This window comes from Gastrolobium bilobum, unplaced genomic scaffold, assembly GCF_033153095.1.
Source record: "Gastrolobium bilobum isolate Gb01-03AN ecotype WA unplaced genomic scaffold, APGP_CSIRO_Gbil_v1 utg14120, whole genome shotgun sequence".
Lineage (NCBI taxonomy): Eukaryota > Viridiplantae > Streptophyta > Magnoliopsida > Fabales > Fabaceae > Gastrolobium > Gastrolobium bilobum.
Genome location: NW_026897624.1, coordinates 55,564 through 67,381, shown reverse-complemented (window position 1 = coordinate 67,381; position 11,818 = coordinate 55,564).

Here is an 11,818-nt window from a genome sequence, read left to right as displayed (position 1 = left end):
GAGAATGATTAAGTAATCAAGATGGTAATTAATAATGACGTCATAATTGAAAAGAAAAAGAATATTCCGCATTTTTAATTAAGCACTGCTTAATACAATGTAATGATAACACTACTGGATATATACGGGGTGTTACATTTTTTGTTGAGGACCTAAAAGAGTATTTACTCAGTAGTTTATTTGCACCATTTTTTGTAATGTTTCTTAAAAAGTATTTTTTTTAGTAAAGTACATATTGGGTCCTCAACAAAAATTACGGTGCCCATTTTAATCCTTTTTTTAAAAAGTTGATATGTGATCCCTATGAAATTCAAAACAGACTCAGTTAGTGAAACCATGGTCCCTCTGAAATTCAAAGAAGACTCACGTTAGTCTCTCAAAAGAATTAACATGAGTCTATTTTGAATTTCAGATGGACCTCGAATCGACTTTTTTCTCTAAGGGATTAATGATATTTGTTAAGGATCAAAAAAATACTTTTTTTGTAGTCTGACCCAAAAGGTACTTTACTCTAATTTTTTTAATCATCACTCGTACTTTATTTTTTACAATTATTTTAAGGGCAATACGTTTTTCATGTTGCATAAGATAAATTATCTCATGCAATACATAAAAAAAGATGGGATCCGATTTTTTGTCTCTCTTCTTCTTAGTGGGTTTCACCTACTTTTTTATGTGATACATGAGATAATTTGTCTAATGCAACATGAAAAACATATTTCTCTTAGTTTAATGATCATAACTAATTTAAAAATGGAAAAAATTACTTTCATGTTGTTGGAGAATAGTTATCTTTCCTACAGATCCATCGATTTCTGTATTGTTTTTTTTATATATATAAGTGAGTGGGCTCCATCACATAATTATGTTGATGATAGGAGCAAGTGTATCACGTAACATGAGATTAATAAAGCCCTTAAAAAAATCTTCTATATTCTTTATAGCCACTCCTTTTATTTATGTGGCTACCAATAATTTCATTCATTTGTGATTCAATTATTTATGCCTTTTGTATTAAATTACTTTTCTCAAAATGTACTTGCCACTATAAATAAATAATATAGCATTTGCGCACGTAAAATCTCCAGTTGCAAGAAATTTTTCTCCCTCCTGCAAATATTTTGATAATTGTCAACATTTTCTTTCTATTTTTTAATAAAAAAACATTAGACCCCCCAAGAATATTTCTAGTGCATGAGATAAAACATCTACTACTGGAGATTATTACTTCCCTTTAACAAATCATGATATTAGAAATTGTTATTATCTAACTCTCTTTATTTTTTTAATATAACTCTTTTTACGTTATCACTTTATATTACTATGTTCATTAAATATTGACATCAATGACATTATCTTCATTTAAAGCCTTGATAACGAGGTATCCCAATCAGATCCAACAAAAGCTTCTGCAATTGACCCTATGACTATGAAGTAGTTCCCAATATTATTGGACAGGAGGAGAAATAATTTAGAACAGAACGATCAAAGAATTGAAAGGCTACAACATTTCCCCCCATAATTTTGTTATAACCAAATTAAAAGTTTAGTGCTTGAACTAATTTTAATAAAATCATTGAAAGAGAACAAAATGATGAATGCGTAGCCGCATTATTTGATTTTTGGTTCAAAGTTGAGGTCAAAAATATGGAAAGTGGATAAGAGTGGGACTTTCGAATATGTTATATGTAACGGATAGGGACGGATGAGAATGCACTTTGCAAAACTTTTCTCCCCCTCCCACGACATTCCAAAATATACATATATTTTATGAGAGATAGTCCATAAATAAATACCACAATAAAATATTTTCTTTCTTTCCCCCATTCACATTAAACTAATCTTCTTTGCATTTCCTTGTAGCACACCCTTTCTTGGCTTGTAGGGAACCTAATGCTAACCCATTGCTACAATTTCCGGGTTTCAGTGTTCCAATCAAATCTCACGCCCTCGCCTCCATTGCTTCTTCTTTCTCAAACATATATATATATATATATATATATATATATATATATATATGGAGTTTCATTTTCTCATTCTTTTTTTCTAATTGAATTCTCAGTAGTGGGTTCCACATTTATTAGAAAAAAAAAGTTTTGCACGCAAATTGAATGATCACAACATGAGAATTGAATTCTCATGCAATATGAGAAAATGTTTTCCCTATATATATATATATATATATATATATATATATATATATATAGGGCATGATATATTTACCACCAAAAAAATTTACCACATTTACAACCAACTTAATATCCGTTGATTTCCGTCAATCTAATGGTTATAATTTATTAGATTGCATTTGTTAGTTATTTATTAATTCCCAATAAATTCAATAAATTATAACCATTAAATTGACGGAAATCAACGGAGATTAGATTGGTTGTAAAGGTGGTAAACTTTTTTGGTCGTAAGTATATCCTTCCTCTATATATATATATATATAGGGGAGAGTTATATTTACAAACTTTTTGATTATAAATTACACTAGGTAACACTATGTTCTCCTGGGAGTACATAGTGTAATTTGCAAAAATTTGTAAAAAATATTTGTAAACAGATCCTTTCTCATATATATATATATATATATATATATATATATATATATATATATATGATTTGTCATTTGACTGAATATAAGATTTTGTCCAGTCACATCTTTTTTTAACTATGCACAAAGTTATAGTATTAAATTTATTTTTTTAACTATATACTACGTGTAGTACATAGTTATAATATTAGTATCATTTTAAAATCTATTCTTTAATATTATAACTATGTACTACTCATAGTACATAATTAAGAAAATAATCTTAATACTATAATTAGAGGAAAGTTATATTTACAAACTTGTTTACTAACAAACTCTTTTAATCAAATCTTAACTGTTGATTTTCGTTAATCTGACCATTATAATTTATTGAGAATTAATAATTAATTAATAAGTGTGACCCGATAAATTATAACCATTAGATTGACGAAAATCAACGGTTAAAATTTAGTTGTAAGAGTTTGTAAGCGAAAAAGTTGGTGAATATAACATCCCTCTTATAATTATATGCTACCTGTAGTAAATAGTTAAAAAAATAACTTTGATATTATAACTATATACTAATTAAAAAATGTGTGACTAGACAAAACCTTGTATCCAGTCACATGACATCCACTTAACCCATATATATAAGATAGGATATTCTTATTACTAATTTTTTCTACTACCACTTTAATTATCATTGAATTCAAACATTTTTTTCTCTCTTTGCATTCAATTTTTTCTCTAATCCAATGGTAATTAGAGTGGTAGTAGAAAACATTAAGAGTAAGAATATCTAGCCTCTCTATGAGAATAATATTTCTCATATTCTATGAGATAAAATTTTATCTCCTACACACACATAAAGATATGTGAAGCCTATATTTTCTCTTTTTCTTTCTGCTCTTCACATAGCCCCACACACTTTTATGTAGTGTAAGAGATAAAGTTATCTCCTACCACATGAGAAACATTAATATATATGTATATATATTATTTCTCATATTGCATAAGATAAACACAAAAAATGGGTGAAACCTAATTATTTTCTTTTTCACTTTTCTTTTTAGTGAGTTCCATCCAATGTTATTAAAATTAGTCCGGTCCTTGACCCAGTTGAGGTATCGGTCACTGGTTGAACCGCTTGACCCGGTGATTATATGTAAATATATAATTTATATTAAAAAGATTATAAGCATACTCAAATAGTTAGAAAAATAATATAAATTATAAATATTTGAAGATAAAAAATAATAAATTACACATTATTGTCCAATAAAGGATCAAACAAACATATAATGCTTGTGATATCGATGTTTCAGGTTCAGTAAACGAAATCTCAAATTAAAATTCCCTACATAGTGCATAACTGAGATATTATTAGTATTGTAGGTACATAACCTTTTTTTTTGGTAAATAAAGAGGAGCTAACAGCCCCAAACACAACTCAGTTTAAATAAATTCTACGAGAATTACAAACCAAAGAAAAATCAGCCAAATACAACGGCAAAATCCCAGGGGGAGGGGAATCAAAAACAGTAACATTATTCACCGCAGGTTGATTCAGGGGATATTTGGATAGCCAGTCTGCACAACCATTACTCTCCCTGAAGACATGTGTCAACTGAACCTCCCAATCTTTCTGTAGCCATGCTCGAATGTGAGTCACTAAACGAGACTCTCGAGCTGCTCCCCCTCTTTTGGTGAGCAAAGTGATTACTGAGCTAGCATCACTTTCTAATAAACAGCGTCTCCAACCCCCCTTCCAAGCCAGTTCAAGTCCTTTTAGGACACCCCAAAGTTCAACAACAAAAGTTGTACACTTACCAATATGATAAGTGAAGCCTTGTAAACGGATCATTCTCATACATATATATATATATATATATATATATATATATATAGAGAGAGAGAGAGAGAGAGGGGTAGGATCCTTTGACACCGGTGTCAAATTTCAAATTTGACACCTCATCTTATAGCTGTTAGATCAAAAAAGATCAATGACTCTGATTTGTAAGCATGTGACTCCGTTGATCTTTTTATCTAACGACTATAAGATGAGACACCGGTGTCAAAGGATCCTACCTTATATATATATGTGTGTGTGTGTGTGTGTGTTGATGGACGGAAATCAACGATTGTCATTTATAGTGTAATTAATAATTAATTAATTAATATAACTTTCTAAACTATAACCGTTGGATGGATGGAAATCAATGGCTAGGATGAGGAGTAAGACTTATAAGTCTTACTCTGGAGTCAAATGATCTCTTCCCATATATATATATATATATATATATATATATATATATATATATATATATATATAACATCATTTACATTATTTGGCTCTTCATGCATAAATCCGGGGGACGTGGTGTGGATGAGTTTTTCTTGCACAAATACATATATATTTAATGGGGAAGGATATTGTGACAACCAAGTTGTGTTACTACTAAGTGACTACCAATTAATCTTACCGTTAGATCGATTATATTGATCCAACGATTATATTTATTTCCATCTTTGTATGGTCATGATTCCCCAAATTAAATACTTTATATTTATTTTCACCTTTGTATGGTTATGATTTCCCATATTTAATGCTTTCACTTTAAATATGGGGAATCATGACCATACAAAGATGTAAATAAATATAACCGTTGGATCAACATAATCGATCTAACGGTGAGATTGATTGGTAGTCACTTGGTAGTAACACAACTTGGTTGTCACAATATCCTTCCCCATATTTAATTTAGGTACGAACATATTTTATGTGGGACTTACAATGGAACTATCAAAATGTGTTTCTAATTAAGTTACATATGTATCAATGCAAGAATATTCTTGACGTATAAATTGGTCAATTATGTCCAAAATCAACAATAACATCCATTTCTTGGGGGATTCTTTTTTTTTTTTTTGAAAGATAGGTTTTAAGGTATTTGGTATCAACAAGTGATTTAGTAGTTAATTCAAATGAATTGATGATTTATTACATTATTTCTTATAAATAATTTAATTAGCTGGGATAAATGGTTTAATCAATTTTCCGTTAATGATATGTAAATAAATGATTAGTTTAGTGTAACAATTAATTAACAATAAAACTCAATTTTGATACTTTGTCAGCGTAAAAATTTTATACTTGCATACAATAATGTATTACTGCATCATTTATTCAATTTAACATCTTATATACAATTATCAATATAGTCAATTCATTAAATGATATGCCAATCAAAAAACTAAATGACGTTATTAAAAAAAATTACATTAATAATACATTAAAATAAAAATTCCAATAAAACATGTTATACCAATGCAATTCTTCATTAAGGGGCATCCATTTGGATAATTGGTATATGAAATAGTAATCCGTTTTAGATAAGTAAATTCGGTTGGTTTACGATGCATTCCATGTAATTTCTTCTCAATTTATTTATTTTTTTCTCCTAATGTTGAAAAGTAATTATCGACAAAATTTATTATAATACTGGCTCAAGATGGAGATTCATAACTAACATATATTGAAGTCCTTTGAAGGTCCTATCTTACTGCATTGTGATAGAATAATTAGGGCATATATAATATATCCAAAAATCCTTAGATAGGAAATGTAAGTTTTTTTTATAACTTGTCAACTTGGCGTGTACAAATTTACTGTATGCAACATGTGCACTGAATGGTCACGCCATTCATCAACATTATCCAAAATGGTTATGACTATCTATCTATATAGGTATTTTATGAACTTGGGGAAATAAACAATGCAATGTAAGAGTATGAAATCAAGTCGATAGGAGTTACCCATCAGATCACCTTCTACCTCTGACAAATATATAATTTAATTAGATTCGAATTTAAAAATACTTTATTTGGGAATTATCTATAAATTTCATATAAATACTTACTAAGCCTTAAGGCATACTACTACCTTGAGCCAATTGTGAAGTAATTGTTTCTTCACTCTTAATTTGTTTGCCAAACGAATTTACACACTTTTACCAGAAAAAATAAAAATATTTATAATTTGCTTAATTTATTAGAATTTGTAACCCAAAAATTTAATTATCAAATATTTAGAGAAACGAAATATTTTGTGAATTTAATTTATGAATATTAGATAAACGAAAATGGACAATATATTTATTTTTTTCTTAATAGAAACAAATAAAAAAAGGGAGCAGCTGTCGTTAAGGCAAAACATCATTAAATGGAAAATACTCATAATAACGGAACAGTGATCAAAGTCCACGCTTTATCAAATTATCTACCAGACTGTCATGTAACAGTAAAAATTCTCGAAATACCACGTGGGATAATTCGTTACACTGTGTAACGAATTATAATTCCTAATGTGGTACGTCTCAATTGAAGGAATAATTCGCTACACAGTATAGCGAAATACATGGTCAAAATGTCGGAGTGCAGAGTCAGCAACATGACACATGTCAAGCCAGCAGTAATTAGTTACACAGTGTAGCGAATTATGCAAGATGATGTGGCAAAGTTCTGTTGGTTGAGTAATTCGTTACAGCGAATTACTGCTGGCTTGACACGTGTCCTGTTGCTGACTATGTACTCTGACATTTTGACCACATATTTTACTATACAGTGTAACGAATTATACTGTGAGCATTCAGAAATTTTTACCATTGACATGACACTCTAGTAAATAATTTGATGATACGTGATAAAGCGATGTTCCTGCTAAGTAATACTATTCATCAACCAATATCCATTATCCAAAATGGATGACAGAAGGAAGAAGGTGTAGGAAGCAAGGTCGAGAACCGCGTGCACTGTCGGTCATTCTCGAGAAATCATTAAAATCCCTGCCACCTCCTGGGGAAATTTCTTGTGTACATGATGTACTGGGTAAACAAAATTTCAAAAAGGGAAAAATATTTGCGGATTTATTTTTCTCATGTTGTATAAGAAAATAAATTTCTTTTATACACACTATAAAAATGTATTGTTATCAAAAAAAAAAAATGTATCACTCTTTTTTTTGTTTTTATTAAATAGGTGAATTTCACACTTAATATGTTTATGATATGATATTAAAAATTTTATACAACATAAAATTTATTTTTTCCAAATATTTTTTCATTTAATTCATATCTTTTTAAGTATTTCTTTCAAATTCTAAAATTTTACTCTCTTTTTTATAGATGTACCATATATATGATTTACCAATAAAGCACTCCACCTCCTACACTTTGGTTCCACGCCATTCCCTCTCCCTTCACACACCTCCATATTTATCACTTTCCTTTTTTTTAAGTAATTAATTTTAAAAAAAATTAAACCAATATATAATTAATGAATTTGATAAAATTATCTCTTATGTTTACCAAATTTTTTTTATCTCTTATACTTATATAAAAATGAGTAAGATTCATATTTTTTATTTCTCTTTTTTTCTTCATACGGACCTATACTTTTATATATGTATAAAAAATTATTTTATCTCCTATAATATAAGAAATATTAAGCCCATAATTAATTCGAATTATATGCAAAATGTAAAATTTTGATTTAATTTTTAAATTAGAGTCAATTTATCCATTTTCGGAACATGTTATAGATTGATGGTTGAATTAATTTCAGATTATTTTGAACAAATTAGCTGGGATTCTATTTTTTATATCCAATTTGAAAAGAGTGGTGTAAAGGAATCAATCATATAAAGGAAAATTCTGATAACCTACTGGCAAGCCAAGTCCTCTATTTTGTATTTTGTTAATGTCATGACTTTGTGGGACAAGTTTGTGTTTATCCGCATAACCGCATTCAGACCCATGGATTCAAATTTTAAAGAAACGTGTGTTGAAAATGGATATTGCATTATATTATAAAACGAATTATCAACCCAAATTCAAAGTCAATTATTAAGTAACGCAAAGCAAAGAATCGCCATTCCATGGCTACTTTATTATTGGCGGTAAAATTAGGAAGAAATGATTATATTTATAAAAAAAATGTATAAACTTTTATAAATTCAATTATATATTTCTGAGAACAGATTCGGTTAGAAATGCATTCATGGGAATATATAATGTAATTTATCAAAAAAAATTATAAATATAATTTATCCCAAAATATTATAAAGAGTTATATTTATAAATTTTTTTATTTACAAACTCTTATAAACTACATTAAGTCTAACTGGCCATACATCAATCAAGAGTTTATGACCAATCAAACTTAGTGCAGTTTGTAAATTTGTAAGAAAAATAGTTTGTCAATATAACTTTTCTCAAATATTATATCTACCATCTTTTCATGTATTTTCTATTTACTTATCTCCAATTTGATTAGACTCTCAACTAACCTTTATTATTATTATTATTTTTTAAGATTAGAATCCAACAATATTAAAAATAAATAAATAAATTAAATACGAAAAAGATCAGAATAATATCTTATCTCTCTATTATTTATTCTGGTAATGAAAGACTTACTTCATCCAAAAATATATCCTTTAAAACAGTGCCATTGACCCGTTTGGAAGCATTCTTCCTTCAACATTGGTCATTCACAAGACTGTATTAAATGTCTGTTTTACCCATATTTGCAATTTTGTTTCCCGCTATTTTTTATTTTTTTTGGGGGGTACATTTCTGCTATTCTTTTACATCCATACAGTGCGACTTCTTTCAAGAGAAATTATATGCGAGATAAAAACTTGTTTATAACTGTACCCAAAAAAAAAAAAAACTTGTTTATTTGAGTTGCTCTAATAATTTTTTTTTTAATCATTATAACTGTTCCTTGATATACTGCTACGCAATTAAAATATAAGATTTATGTGCAGTGCGCTTAGAAGAAAAAACTATGCACATACTATGAAACATTTGAACTACTTATAACATGTTTAATTATAGATTAAGATGTATAGTTTAACCCGATAGGAAAGCAAACTTTTATTTTGTTTATTTTTTCAGTTTTACGCAAACCATGATTTCAAAACAAATAAATAATGTTCATACATTATCTAGTCGTTATTTTGTCAAACATGTTACATGGGAATATAACTTGTGTGCAAATCCTTGTGAAGCTTTTATTTAAAATTTATACATTTATATCTCTTTACACAGTATTTTCATATGAAAACTCATATGGAATGATTAATTCTCAATTTAAAAAATGTTATTAATTAAACTCATTAACATTAATATAAAAATCACAATAATCAATGAGAAATTCTTACGTATTTTTAACATACACATATGCATCCATTAAATCAATTAAGAAGTGATACATTATTACTATAAAATATGAAAAAAAAAATATTTTGGCTTTTGCATGTTATTGAAATATTTTATTTCCGTCACACTCGTGTGTAAAGTGAGTAGATCTTATTATAAAGAGAAAAAATTAGTGGATCAACTCACTTTTATATGAATATAATAATGAAATTTTTGTGCAAGTGCATATCACAATTATTTAAGAATTTATGCTAAACAAGTTACTAAGGTTAGTCTAGTGATGAAAAATGTGAATAGTTATATAATAAGTTGTGTGTTTAATTTTTTAATGTATAAAAAAAGAAAAAGAAATAGTAGTCTTATATTATAGGAGACTACTATCTTATGCCATAAACACTTTGATAAGTGTGCTGTTATTTTTTTTTCTTTTTTTTTCTCTTTTTTAGTAGTGGGTCTCATTATTTTATGTCTTAACATAAGATATGCTCTCTAGTATAAACTAATTACATGAGAGTAGACAAACCCGAAAAAAAAAAAAAAAAAATTATGCTAAGCAGTAATTAGTAACTTTGACAAAAGGTCATGAAAAGAGATTGAGTAAAAGGGCATTTGTGGTAGCAAAATATTGAGGATCAAAACGTAAGACCAACTAGATTGCAATCCAACCGTGATGATTTCTCTCTCTCTTGAGTATAAAAATATAGCCAACAAGATTTGCTACTCTTTTTGACTTTCTACGTTTCTAAGCATCCTTTCGTTGAACGAACACTTTTGAAGTTAACTAAAACTAAGGCACCTAAACCAAACGAAACCTCGGAAACAAAATTCCCAACATATTATTATTAATATTCTTTTTTTTTTTGTGGTCGGTTTCTTTTCTAGTCCATAAAACTCCCACAAATCTCATCAGTTTCCAACCTAACACACACTTATCCGATATGTCATATTTATCTAAAAAATCAAATTTTATTAACAATTTTTTTTTCATTCTAGGCCAGTTCTGTTCATAGTACATATGCACTTTTTTATACACCACCTGTGTATTCTCATTTTCGTTATTTTGTTCAGAAAGTTTCTTGTTGGTTGTTGAGGCAGCGAAGGAAGGAGAAGGTAAAATGACTGCTTGAGATTTCATTGACATGTTTTGTTTTTGGTTTGAATTATCTTCTCACAGATGAGAAGCTTTCTTTTCATTTTGTTGCTTCCTCAGCGATCAGAGGGACATTAGTTTTTTGATATCTAATTTTCTTTCCTCTCTCTCTCTCTCTCTGTTGTTGTTTTTCATGCGGGATGATGATTTTCTGTATAGTCACTGAGTGTTAATCTTGTGTTGTTTGGACCTCTTTGATGCTTTTAAGGTAAATGCATGCTATTCTCTGTCTTTCTTGCTATTTAGGTCTTGCGGGGTTCGTTATGTTTGCATTTGGAGCTGTTTGTTGCATGTAGATGAATGTAATAATGCTACATATTGTTGAAGTTGGTACGAGGTCCTTGGTACCCTAGGCTGTACGTGTGTGTTAGTCAATATATAAACGGAATTCATGAGAACTTTACAACAAAAATTGGGAAATGCAACAGGCAAATTAAATCTTTTATGCAGTAACAAACAAAGCCTCCTAAATAATTACGCTAAGCTGCAACTAAGACTAACCCATTTGTGCTTCCAATTTACTTTTAAGTTTGAAGGGCTTTATAGCACAAGGTTGTCTTTTTTTTTTTTTGGTACTGTGTGTAGGGAGGAACTCTGTAAGTAGGTGAATTCCATTGATTTATTTACTTGCCAAACTGAGATATGCAATTAAATTATTTAGCTAAATTTAAGTGATATAATAGGAATGTGAGTCATGAAATTGTTTTACACGGTAGGTCTGCTAAGCAGTGTATTGCCTAGTTGTCCTCAAGTGTAATGCCTTTTTGTTCACGGGCTTCATGTGGTAGACAACGAGGAATTGTCTGAAAGGCGAATAATTGAAAAGAGATGTTCATAAGTACGAATTCAAAATCTGGGTATACTTGAGGCTGTTTACTTATATGCTTTTTGGTTGCGAATTTAGCTTAT